This window comes from Mus pahari, chromosome 18, assembly GCF_900095145.1.
Source record: "Mus pahari chromosome 18, PAHARI_EIJ_v1.1, whole genome shotgun sequence".
In the NCBI taxonomy this organism is placed as follows: Eukaryota; Metazoa; Chordata; class Mammalia; order Rodentia; family Muridae; genus Mus; species Mus pahari.
Window position 1 is genome coordinate 49,994,844 of NC_034607.1, and position 11,443 is coordinate 50,006,286.

The 11,443-nt window shown below is 40.3% G+C and overlaps 1 protein-coding gene across 4 annotated transcripts in view; it reads right to left on the bottom strand.

The window, feature by feature from the left end:
• Positions 1 to 11,443, bottom strand: part of Thada (THADA armadillo repeat containing) — a 294,404-nt gene that overhangs the window by 129,796 nt on the left and 153,165 nt on the right. The gene's annotated exons all lie outside the window — the stretch shown is intronic.

Sequence of the window (11,443 nt, forward strand, 5' to 3'; positions counted from 1 at the left end):
CTTTGCTAGACATCTCTAGACTCCATGCTACTTCATCCACTTATTAAAGCAACTCAATTTGCAGAGCTGTCTTAGATGCCAAGGCAGAAGATCAGAAGACAGGAGTTCCACCTGACCAAGAGATGGCCTCTTAACTTTCCTCCACAGCAAACCGTGTTCTAAGAAGAATTTGTATACAGTCTGTTGTGGCCATGGCCGTGAAGTTCACTGAAAGAGACAGAGGGTAGTCATGGGAACAACTGTTTGTAATATTTCAGAAGTGTCACACCAGGATGTACCTTAATGTAAGAATAAAAACAGATGTGATTTCCGGAGCCAGAAAGACGGCTCAGTTAAAACACCTTCACATATGCCTGGGAACCTGGAACTCATGTAAAGAGAAAATCAACTCCACAAAGCTGTCTTCTTAACTTCTGTGCTCGTGCACGCGTGCACACACATGCGCGCGCGCACACACACACACACACACACACACACACACTTCTGTATGAACAGAATGGCGTATTGGGACACAGGGCGACAGAGGAGAGAAAGAGTAGACACTGAGTGGAAGCCACAGTCAGCCTATGATCTGGGACACACGGGAAGGACAGCCAAGGCTGCAGTTGGCACCTCTGAGTTCCTTTCCAGCTTTTAACTAGGCTCTGACAACTCACCCAGTTTTTCACTTATTTCCTTTAAAACAAACGTTTAATCCGTAATTGGTAAACACAGCAAAATATTTGTCTTGGCCTATAGGGACAGAAAAGTTCATTCAACAAAGAAAATATTTTGAATTCTTTGCAATTAGCAAATGATTTCACGTTGCACAGCTGTTGTTCTGAAGCTTCCCAGACTGTCCCAGCCCCAGCTCCTACCCTGTGCTATAGTGTCTTATGTTACCAAAGGGATCTTATATAGAAATATTCCCTGTCAATTACAATTAAACGGTTATAGATATTTAGTTTCCAATTAACAGCAGCCTACACTATGGCCCTCCCTTACTCCAGATCTTTTCCAAACAGTGATTTCCCAAAGGAAACTGGCATTTATCCAGGGGAAAGTTGGACAACGTCAGAACTTCTGCTTTCCATACCCTGCTTTAGGTACTTACTAAACCCATACCATTGGGTTAACAAGCAGAACTAAAATTACCCTAAAACAGTAATGCATGTTTACTCGTCATGCTAGTCCATGCTTTTAATGCCAATAACCTAAGAGGAAGAGATCATTATGTAGTGCTAGCCTGCTCTACAGAGCAAGTTCCAAGGTTTGTTAGCTCAGACCTGCCTGGTGCAAGGAGAGAACTGACTTTCACACATGTGCTTTGACATGTATGTACCCAAACCCATATATACTCACAAAATAAATAGATGTAATTTTAAAAAATTTTAAAGCAATGCATTTGCTAAAGATGGAAATTTATAAAGCAAAGTTTAATTAATAGCATTCATCATGACGCAATAATCAAAAGTAATTTTACAATCTTCTAGTGTAAATTATATAAGCAGGAAGTTAGATTACAGTTAAAAACACATATATGTATATGTGTATACACACATATAAACACTAAGCAAAAATACACTTGCAGGTTTGTTTTGACAGTTGTTGGGGACAAGGAAGGGAATGTGTTAGAAAATTTAGGCTAGATGGTGGTGGTGCATGCCTTTAATCCCAGCATTTGAGAGGCAGAGGCAGGCAGATCTCTGAGTTCAAGGCCAGCCAGGGCTATACAGAGAAACCCTGTCTTGAAAAACAAACAAAAAAATAGAACTCAGGGGCTATTAAAATAGAAAACCACAGAGGTGACTTCTCATCCCACATAGAACACTAATAAACTTTGTGACTCAGCTATGTCACAAGACTTCCCCTCACTAAACTTGCTCATAAAAATACCAGCAACTGTGGTCTGCTTTCCATACAGCTCAGCTATCTGCTCTTGGGAAATGGTGCCCACTAAAGACTGAGACAACCCTACCTTCCAGGGTACCTCTGAAGCCTAGGGGAGGAGCAATAGTTTCCAAGTTACACTATTAAATAAATCTTAATTGCTGCTTCATTTGGAATGCCTTTGACTTCAGACACTCCAGAAGAGGGAGTCAGATCTCGTTACAGATGGTTGTGAGCCACCGTGTGGTTGCTGGGATTTGAACTCAGGACCTTCAGAAGAGCAGTCGGGTGCTCTTACCAGCTGAGCCATCTCACCAGCCCCTGGAATGCCTTTGGAATGTGCTTTGACCCTGGGACCCTTGGGGGAACTTCTTTCTCTCCATCTGAATTCTAATAGGGCGTGTGCTCTTTTGTCAACCTTGCTGCACCACCTCTGGTCAGAGTCATTGCTTTCATCCCTATGCAGTCATTACAAGTGCACAGCCCTGTCTGTGTAAGCTCGCAGGATGTATCTCATTTACCCTTTCTTCCCATGGCAACCCCTGGACACCTCCTTGTCTACTATACTGAATGACATTGCGAACAGAAACTTGAGAGCATGTTCTGGAATCTAGCATACCTTGGTGTAGATTCAAGTACTCTCACTAGTGTGGGTCTTAGGGAAAGCCAACACATTTTCTAAGATCTGCTTCTTACCTTTTAAGGCTACTGTGAGCTTAAATGAGATAATGAACAGAAAGCACAGTGTCCACCAGATGAGTGGTAACCGGTTACTATAATCTGGCAGGTAGGATCATTTGAAAACTTAAAGCTTCTATGAACAAGTCTATTCTCTGTTTTTCTCCAGTGTTCTCTGTGTCAAAACAGGAAACAGCCTTGCCTGTACCAAACATACTTCATGTGCTCACAGAGCCCCACCCTCACTCTCCATCCAAATAAGCTGCAAAGCAGAGAAGATGCTTCAGTCTCTCTGGGTCAACTGACTGCTCTCACACCTTTATTCTCCAGGCCTAGGGCTCAAATTTATTATGCTCTGTTCACTCCACTGCTATTATACCAAAGATGTTTTCCATTGAATGCTGTTCCAAATCTTGCCTTCAGAAAAATGTGTGCATGTATAGAAGAGAGAAATACTTAAAAGAAAGTCTGCATCCAATAAATTTAAAAATCTATACATTTGTGAATGTCATCTTCACATTCTCAAAGCATTCAGTGATGGTCCAGGTTACCAGGTTCCCTTTAGACCCCTAAACCTGTTTCCAATTCACCAAAGGACCTACTGCCAACTGCACTGGCCTTTTCCTGCCCACTTGCATTGGTGGCTAGAACTTAACAACGGCATTTACATCCTCAACTCAGTTCGTCATGGGTTTCTCCATTCAAATATACCAAATATAAATGGATCAGGACTTTTGGAGTTTTGGAGCTAAATTGAAAAAAAAAATCCTTCCTTTGGAGTAATGAGAGAGGAATAAGAACTGTAGATACATGCTAAGCTAAAAACTGCACATTGTCAGGTCCGATAAGCAAAACAAAACAAAACAAAACAAAATATCATATATCTGCAGGTAAATTGGGCAATTCTATGTAAGTTAACTGTGATTGATATAACAAAGCCTATGAAGAAACACTGACACTATCAAGCCACAATAGAACATTAGAGAACTGTGATGTAATCACTTGGGACTGGGCCTTAGAAGATGCACGATTCTGCAGCCAACCGCACTCTGCTGCTCGGTTACTAGGCCTTACCCAGATGCTAATTTTTAAACTAAAATGGCAGCTGCACATCCCCTTAGCAGCTCCCAGCCACAGCATGTGGCAGACACACGAATGCAGAGGTAACAGTGACTGATGGCTGCTTGCATGCACACCATTCCTTTCAGTGCTGGGCAATGACATGTACAAGTCCCCCCAAAGAAGGATGGAAATATGTCCGAAAAGCTCTTGAATCACTGCACTTTCATTATTCAGAATTACTTCTTCAATAATGAAGAGATACATGGCTTTTAAATGCTAATTCCTGGTTCCCTGCCCTTACAAAGACAAAATATAATTTTTATAGTTCATCTGATATTTCATTTCAATAATTCATCACTTTTTGGCCAATAATGAATAACATTTGAAACTAAAGCTCTGAGATTCCAATAAAATGTTTTAGACAGCTGGGAAGGAAGGAAGTTTTCTCTGTCATTGTGACACACAGTCCCCCTTAGTAATAACTCTTTCCCAGCATGAGAAGAGTGCTTTGGAAGAATGTCCACACAAAGATACTGGACCCTCAGATCTAGAGATTTAAGAAAAATATTTTCAGTCTTACCCAAAAGAAAAATGAAGTGCTCTAAATATCTAAAGATGTACCACAGACTATCGCCCTGCCATAGTCAGTGGGTTGCAGCTTGCTCTGGCGTTTCCCCTACAACTGGAAAAGCATTTCCAGCTCCACCTTGGAGGCTCACGGGCTGGAAGGAGCGGTGCAGAGGAGCTGAGGGTGTAGATTCTGCAGCCTGAGATGACGATGAGCTGCAAAGCTCTTCCCGACTGCCCTGCTGTATCTACAGGGACTAAAAAAAGGTGCCCGCAGACTCTATGGTGGTTCTGCACATAGCACCAGGTCTCAGGGTGTCTCCCTTTCTTGAAGGTAGTGGACAGGTGTGGAAGTCAGCTAAACAGGCTGGTCTTCCATTGGTGTTGTATTGCCAGGAGTTCTAGTTCTCACAGTGACTTAGAACCCTTGGACCTCACATCATCAACCTGGGAGAGTAGTCTGTGCTCATAGTGAACAGCTTTCTAGGAGGTCTCAGAGGACTATGGCATGAGGCAGAGGGTGGGTCGGGAGAGGATAATGGCTAGACTGTAAAAACCGCTTAAAAAAGAACAACAACAACAACAACAACAACAAAAAAAAAAAAAAAAAAAAGAAAGAAAGGAAGGAAGGAAGGATGGATGGATGGATGGATGATTGGACCAAACTCAATAAAAATAAATGCAATCCCCCCTCCCCACCAAAAGAAAAGAAAGGCACTGAGAGTTTGCCCTCTTCTTTTTACTGCCATGTATCTTGGAGAAGATATAGAAAGAATTATGTTTATTTTTATTTTTTTAAAAAAAAAGATTTCAAATATTCTTAAACCTAATAGTTTTCTATTGGTAAATCAACATTATCAAAAACAGTTCTGACATTCAAAGTGCCCTAAACTAGACTGGCAGAGAAATCATGGACACCCAATAAACTTCTTCCGACCAACTTAACTTTGAGTGCCTAGTATAAATATTTTAAAAGGTATGATTAGGTTAAGTACAAAAGTGATTTTGGTTTTATAGTGTTAAAATTTGCTGTGTGGTAGAGAAATGCATTCTTTTAAAGAATTTTTTTTATTATTTTTCTAAATTATGTGTCTGTATACGTGAATGCAGAGATCAAAGGACTGGATCCCTTAGAGCTGGAGTTAGAGGTGGCTGTGAGCCACCTGATATGAGTGCTGAGAATCAAACTCCGGTCTTCTAAAGGATCAATACACACTCTCAAACCCCCACACCACTGCTCTAGACCCTGAGGAATACATTTTTAATAACTGCGGATAAGTTTTACAATATTTTAATACATATTTCTTGCTTTTAAAAACTAATACCTTATTAATTTATATTTGTTTTATGTTTATTTTATACTATTGATGTTAGACAAAGAGCAGATTTGAGTGATTTTCTTATTAGAATTCAAAATGAGTGGTGAAGCAGTAGAGAAAACTGTCAATGTCAAGAGTGAACTAGCTAGAGACTGCTAGTGAGCACGTGGTGAGTGATGGACGGCTCTAAGTCTTGCACAGGAATGGCTCGCCTCGGAGGGGAGACAAGCATGCCTTGCCTTCCACAGTTATGATGGCCAGCTGATGGCAATCATGGACGCTGAGCCACAACCACATGACAAGTTGCCAAAGAACTCCACATGGCCATCCAATGTTTGTCTGACATTTGATGCACATTAGAAAGGTGAGCTCTCTGTAAGTGAGTGCCCCTTGCCCCCATAATGTTGTTATTCTGTGCAAAACAGTGAATCTGTGATGAAAAGTGGATTGTATATGGTAACCAGTGTCAATGTATATGGTAATCCAACTCTGTGGTGGCATCACAAAGCTGCTCCAATGCACTTCCCCAAGCAGAGCATGTACAGAAACAGTCATGATCCCTGAGGGTAGTCTGCTGCCAGGCTAACCCTCACAGCATTCTGTATTCCAGTGAAACCCTTACCTGTGAGAAGTATATCAGCAAGGAGAGGAGATGTACTGGAAACTGCAACTAAGGACCCACTTCTCCAACAACCCTGACCATGTATCACACAACCAGTGCTTCAAAGTCAAATAAATTGGCAAAACTGGCAAAAAAGTTTTGCCTCATCTGCAAGTAGTCACCTGACTTCTTGCCAACCAACTACCACTTCTTCCAGGATCCTGACGGGATCTTTCTGTGCTTCTACAGCCAGCAGGATGTGGAAAGTGCTCTCCAAGAGTTCCAAGATGTTCAAGCAACCAGAGACACACACTTATTGGCAAAATTGTGTTCGTCATAATAGTTCCTATTTTGATGAACTAGCCTAATTATGACTTAAAACTCAGTCTGAAACTAAAATTCCTTTTGCATCAAACTAATAAAATTAACATAACCTGTGCATTGAGCATTTCACATGACAGCTTAAATACTTTTAATTGTAAACAGTTTGATTAATTCTCCTTATGACAAGAATCTGTTATGTTTCTGAAAGATTCCAACACTCGTGACTTATTTCATAGCTTGATCTCGTAACAATATTGATGCTGATGATAAACCTTTATGCCTAGAACTAACCTAAGTCAACTTTTCTATAGTCAGAGCAGTTCTCCTGGGCTTGGACCTCTGTTAGACTTGAAAACAAATGACCAGTGTTTTCTACACAGAAAAGTCCTTCATGAACTCTATTGGAACCCTGTCATTAAAGTACCCCTCACTCCTTCTAAGGCCACAACAACCCCATGACCTCTAAATCATCTGGATTCTCTAAAATCTGGTTAACTATTTTGCCTTACAGAGAGCTAAATGAATCTGCCTCACAATCCTAACTAACTGTTACCGCTGAAACTGGAGCACTTCTTTAATGATCACTGCCCTACAGAGATTGCAGTTTGTTTCTGTTAAAGCAATTAATGCCCCTAAATAACCTTCCTTTTATTTCCTAGCAACAATTCTAACTAAAATCATGAAGAACGAATCTTTAAAAAACAAAAAGCACATGGAAATGCCTTCCAAAAAGTTGCACTATTTTGGCCTAGAAAAATTGGTACAACACAGGAAGGGTATTGACATGTTAGCAACAAACTCGTCTCCAAGATTAACCTGAGTTGCATTCCAACAGACCTGTAGTACTGCTGCTAAGAGGCTACCAGCCCTTTATAAGTGCCCTCAGGAAAAGCTTTACATGGCTTTTGTTTGCCCCCAAACCCATACTTAGACTATAAGTATTACAACAGTTGAAAAGTACTTCCTTTGGTATAATAAGACTCTTTCTTGCTGCAATTTAATTTTGTTTTTCTGGTTCTAAGTGCAGGGCAATAAATTTATCTATGTCAAAAAACCTAGCATCCAGAATATATTTAGAAGCAAACAAACAACTCAATAAAAATGGCGTCAAAGCTCTGAACAGACAGTTCAGAAAGAGTAAGTGAACACATGTGAAGATGCTTAACAACTGAGTTACTCTGGAAACTCAAAGGACATTATATGTGTGCATATATGTTTGTATAACACAATGTCATATATGGTAAGTAAACATCAGTGAAGGTAGTATCAGTTATTAATATATTTTATAAGAATAATCTACCACTACACACTCAGTAGAAATACTAAATGAAAATGACTGAAATCACTGAGACTAGAGGCTCAGGGGTTAAGAACAGTGGCTTTTCTTGCAGAAGACCCCAGTTGAGTTTCTAGCACAGAGAGACAGTTTACATTCATTTGCAATTCCAGTTCTAAGGGATCTGTCACTTTCTTCTGGTCTCCAAGAACACTAGAGACAAATGTGGTGGAACACATACAAACAGGGAAAACATTATGGAATATAAACAAATAAATCTCAAAAACAAAAACAAAAACCTAAGCATGTGATGTGTACACCAAAGCACAGAACAATTGGGACTGTTACACTTGGCTGGTGGGAATGTAACATAGTTCAGTCACTGTGGAAACAAGTTGACAGTTTCTTAAAACTAAAGCAACCTCCTGAGCCTTTCCATTTCACTCCCATGTAGTTAATCTAGAGCAATGGAAGCTAATATGCATACAAAGCCATGTACATGAACGGAAGTTTCTAGCAACTTATCTGTAATGGCTAAATTTTTATATAAAACAAATGTTCGTCAAGAGTTTAAAAAGTAAACAAATTGTGGTGGATCAAAATAAGGACATCATGAATTTTGCAGGCAAATGGGTGGAACTCAAAAAAATATCATCCTGAGTGAGGTAACCCATACTTAGAAAGACAAGGATGCTATGTAGATATTAACCATAAAGTACACAATGCTCCAATCCACAGACCCAAGGAAAATGAATAGTAAGGAGGGCCCAAAGGAAGAGGAAATGAGGTGGAGAGAAGGGGTAAGGAGGGAAATGGGATGGGAATCAAGTTAGGGGATCCGGGGGAGAGAGCAGGGAAAGTGGGTAGAAATCTGTGTGGAGGCATCTCTGGGATGAGCCAGAGACCTGGAATCCAGGAAGTTCCTGAAGTCTATAGGGGTGACCAAAACTGACTCTTAGCAGTGGGGTTTTGGAGCCTCAGGTGGCTGCTGCTTGTAGCCAAGTTGAGACCCATCTCATGGAAGAGAGCCAATCCATGGCACTGTTAATGACACTCTGCTATGCCTGCATACAAGAGCCTAGCATAACTGTCTTCTGAAAGACTCCATTCAGCAGCTGATGGAAACAGATGCAGAGACCTACAAGCCAACAATAGGCAGAGCTCAGAGAGTCTTATGGAAGAGTCAGAGAAAGGATTGAGGGAACTGGAGGGGTCAAAGATACCACAAGAAGACCTACAGAGTCAACTAACCTGGGACCATGAGGGTTCAGAGACTGAACCACCAACCAAAGAGGATGCAGGGGCTGGACCTAGGCCCCCTACACACATATAGCAGATCTGTAGCTTGGTCTTCATGTGGGTCCCTGGCAATTGGAACAGGAGTTGTCTCTGACTCTGTTGCCTGCTTTTGGGTCTCTAGCTGAGCTGTCTTGTCTGGCCTCAGTGGGAGAGAATGCATTTAGCCCTGCTTGATGTGCTAGGGCAGGTTAGTATCCACAGGTGGTTTCCCGTTCTCTGAGAAGGGAGGGTGGTGATAAGGTAAGGAGGTATGTGAAGGTGGGACTAGAGGGAGGGTGGGGGGCTGTGATCAGGATGTAAAGTGAATAAATAAATAAAAATTAACATTAAAGGCTAACAATCATACAAGAACTAAAAGATAAAACAAAAAAATTTTATTAGTAAATGTTCTAATAAGAGAAATCAACTTGCCCCAACTCATAAAGGAAGTAAATGGCTGAGATCTAGTCAGGCTGCGTGACTTTACTCTCCAGCCTGCATTAACTATAACGTATGAGTGTCCCGCTCTGAGGGAATCCAGTCAGGCTGCGTGACTTTACTCTCCAGCCTGCACCAACTGTAAGCACGAGTGCCCCACTCTGAGGTGCTTACTTTCTGCTTGCTTGTTTCTGAGACAGCCTCTTGAACTTGAGGAACTTGTCTTAGCCTCATATTTGTGGACCTCCTGTCAGTCTCCCAATATTGGCAGTACAGGTATATGTTACTCTACAGAAGCTAAGGTATTTTTACAACCTCAGCACCAAATAATGTAAGTGAATTCAATTAAATTGTTATTTTTAAATCCACCTTGTAAACTACTCAATTAAGTGATGTCAATTTTGTTGAAACAGCTTTAATAAACTCATCTACATTTAGGATAATTTTCTATGTGATTATTAAGGTAAAACAAATGTTTCTCCACACCTTGAGTTTATTAACCATTTCTCTAATATCTTGAACAGTCCAAAACTTGACTTTTACCATATCATCCTAAGTTTTGGGAAAATAGAAATCAGATCAACATCCTATTAATACATTCTAAATGAATATACACTAAATTGCTGTGAAAGTCCAAAGATGGAAGAGAACTGATTACACATGTGCATGAGCTATAATCAAGAGTGTACTTGTATTACAAGTACAACACCAGTGGTGGTGCAGAAGCACGCTAGGTCTCTGGATCACTAAATGTTCTAGTATTTAATTGGGCTACTAATTATCAAATTATCAGGACAATCTTATTACCCCCAAGTCCTTATCTGAGTGTGACCTTAGCTTAATACATTAATTTCACCGAGATTGCATTTTAAGATGGAGGGACATGTCAATGAAAACTACTAGTCATGACCTCTAAAATAGTATCTGAGAGGCTACAGCACTAGGAAAATCACTGCTAATTCCCACCTCTAGTTTCAATAAAAAGGTCTTTTATAGCCTAAGGGTAAGTAGTATTAAATAAATCTGCAGAAGACATACGCATGAATGTAAACAAAAACGAGGAAGTTCTTAAAATATCCCTCTTTATTTCTTCTCCAGTTCAATCAATTCATAAAGGCAGCTTTAATGCAGTATCATTTATTTGCTAGTTTTCCTCTTTGTCTATCAAAAATCAATAAAATTAGTATAGAATGTCTTAGTCATTCTTCGATTCTGCCAAGGACATGACCTTTAACCCCAGATTAAAAGTAAAGTAGTAAGTATGAAAGCCAGCACCTCTTGGCTTTGGTACAAAAGCCTAACACATGTAACATTTCATAAGAAAACAAAGCAAGCTGCAGCACCCGCACTCACTTGCTTGGTCATCAATACATCTCTGCGGCTCTGGCTTCATTCGCTGGTGGGATGTGGCATCACTAGCTTACCATCTGCATCACCAGTCTGTACAAGGCACAGAAATGCTTTCTCCTCAGTCCCTCATACACTTTAAAGCACTTCAGTTACTTTCCCAATAGTTATCATAACAAAACTATTAGTCAGAAAGAAAGCAAGGAATCTACTTTTTTTTTTTTTTTTTTAAATTTAAAGTTGTCTCTAATTGTTTTCTAGCCTCTTAGAAAAATACTAAATTTAAATATGGGAAAGATACTGCTAAGATCTCAGTCACCATTTGGTTACATTCAAATGATGACAGGGACTAGGGATGAGAGTAAAACACACATATATGGAGGACACAAGAACTATCTTTTTGTATAGTTTAAAAGACAAGGGTCCACCAGGCATGGTGATTCTAGGTCAGCCAAGGCTACTGACTCAAAGTAAGACCCTGACTCAAAGGGCAAAGTTTTCAAGGTTAAAAAGAGCAAGGGCCTCATTATTTAGGATGAGATTACTATTCTCCACCCCTTCCTCCTTTCCTAAAATTAATTACTGTAGGTTTATCACCAGATAACATGTTTATAGGGGTTGGGATTTTTTTTGTCTGACAAACATGGCACTCTGGTCCTGAAGCCCCTGACACTAGTGTCGCTG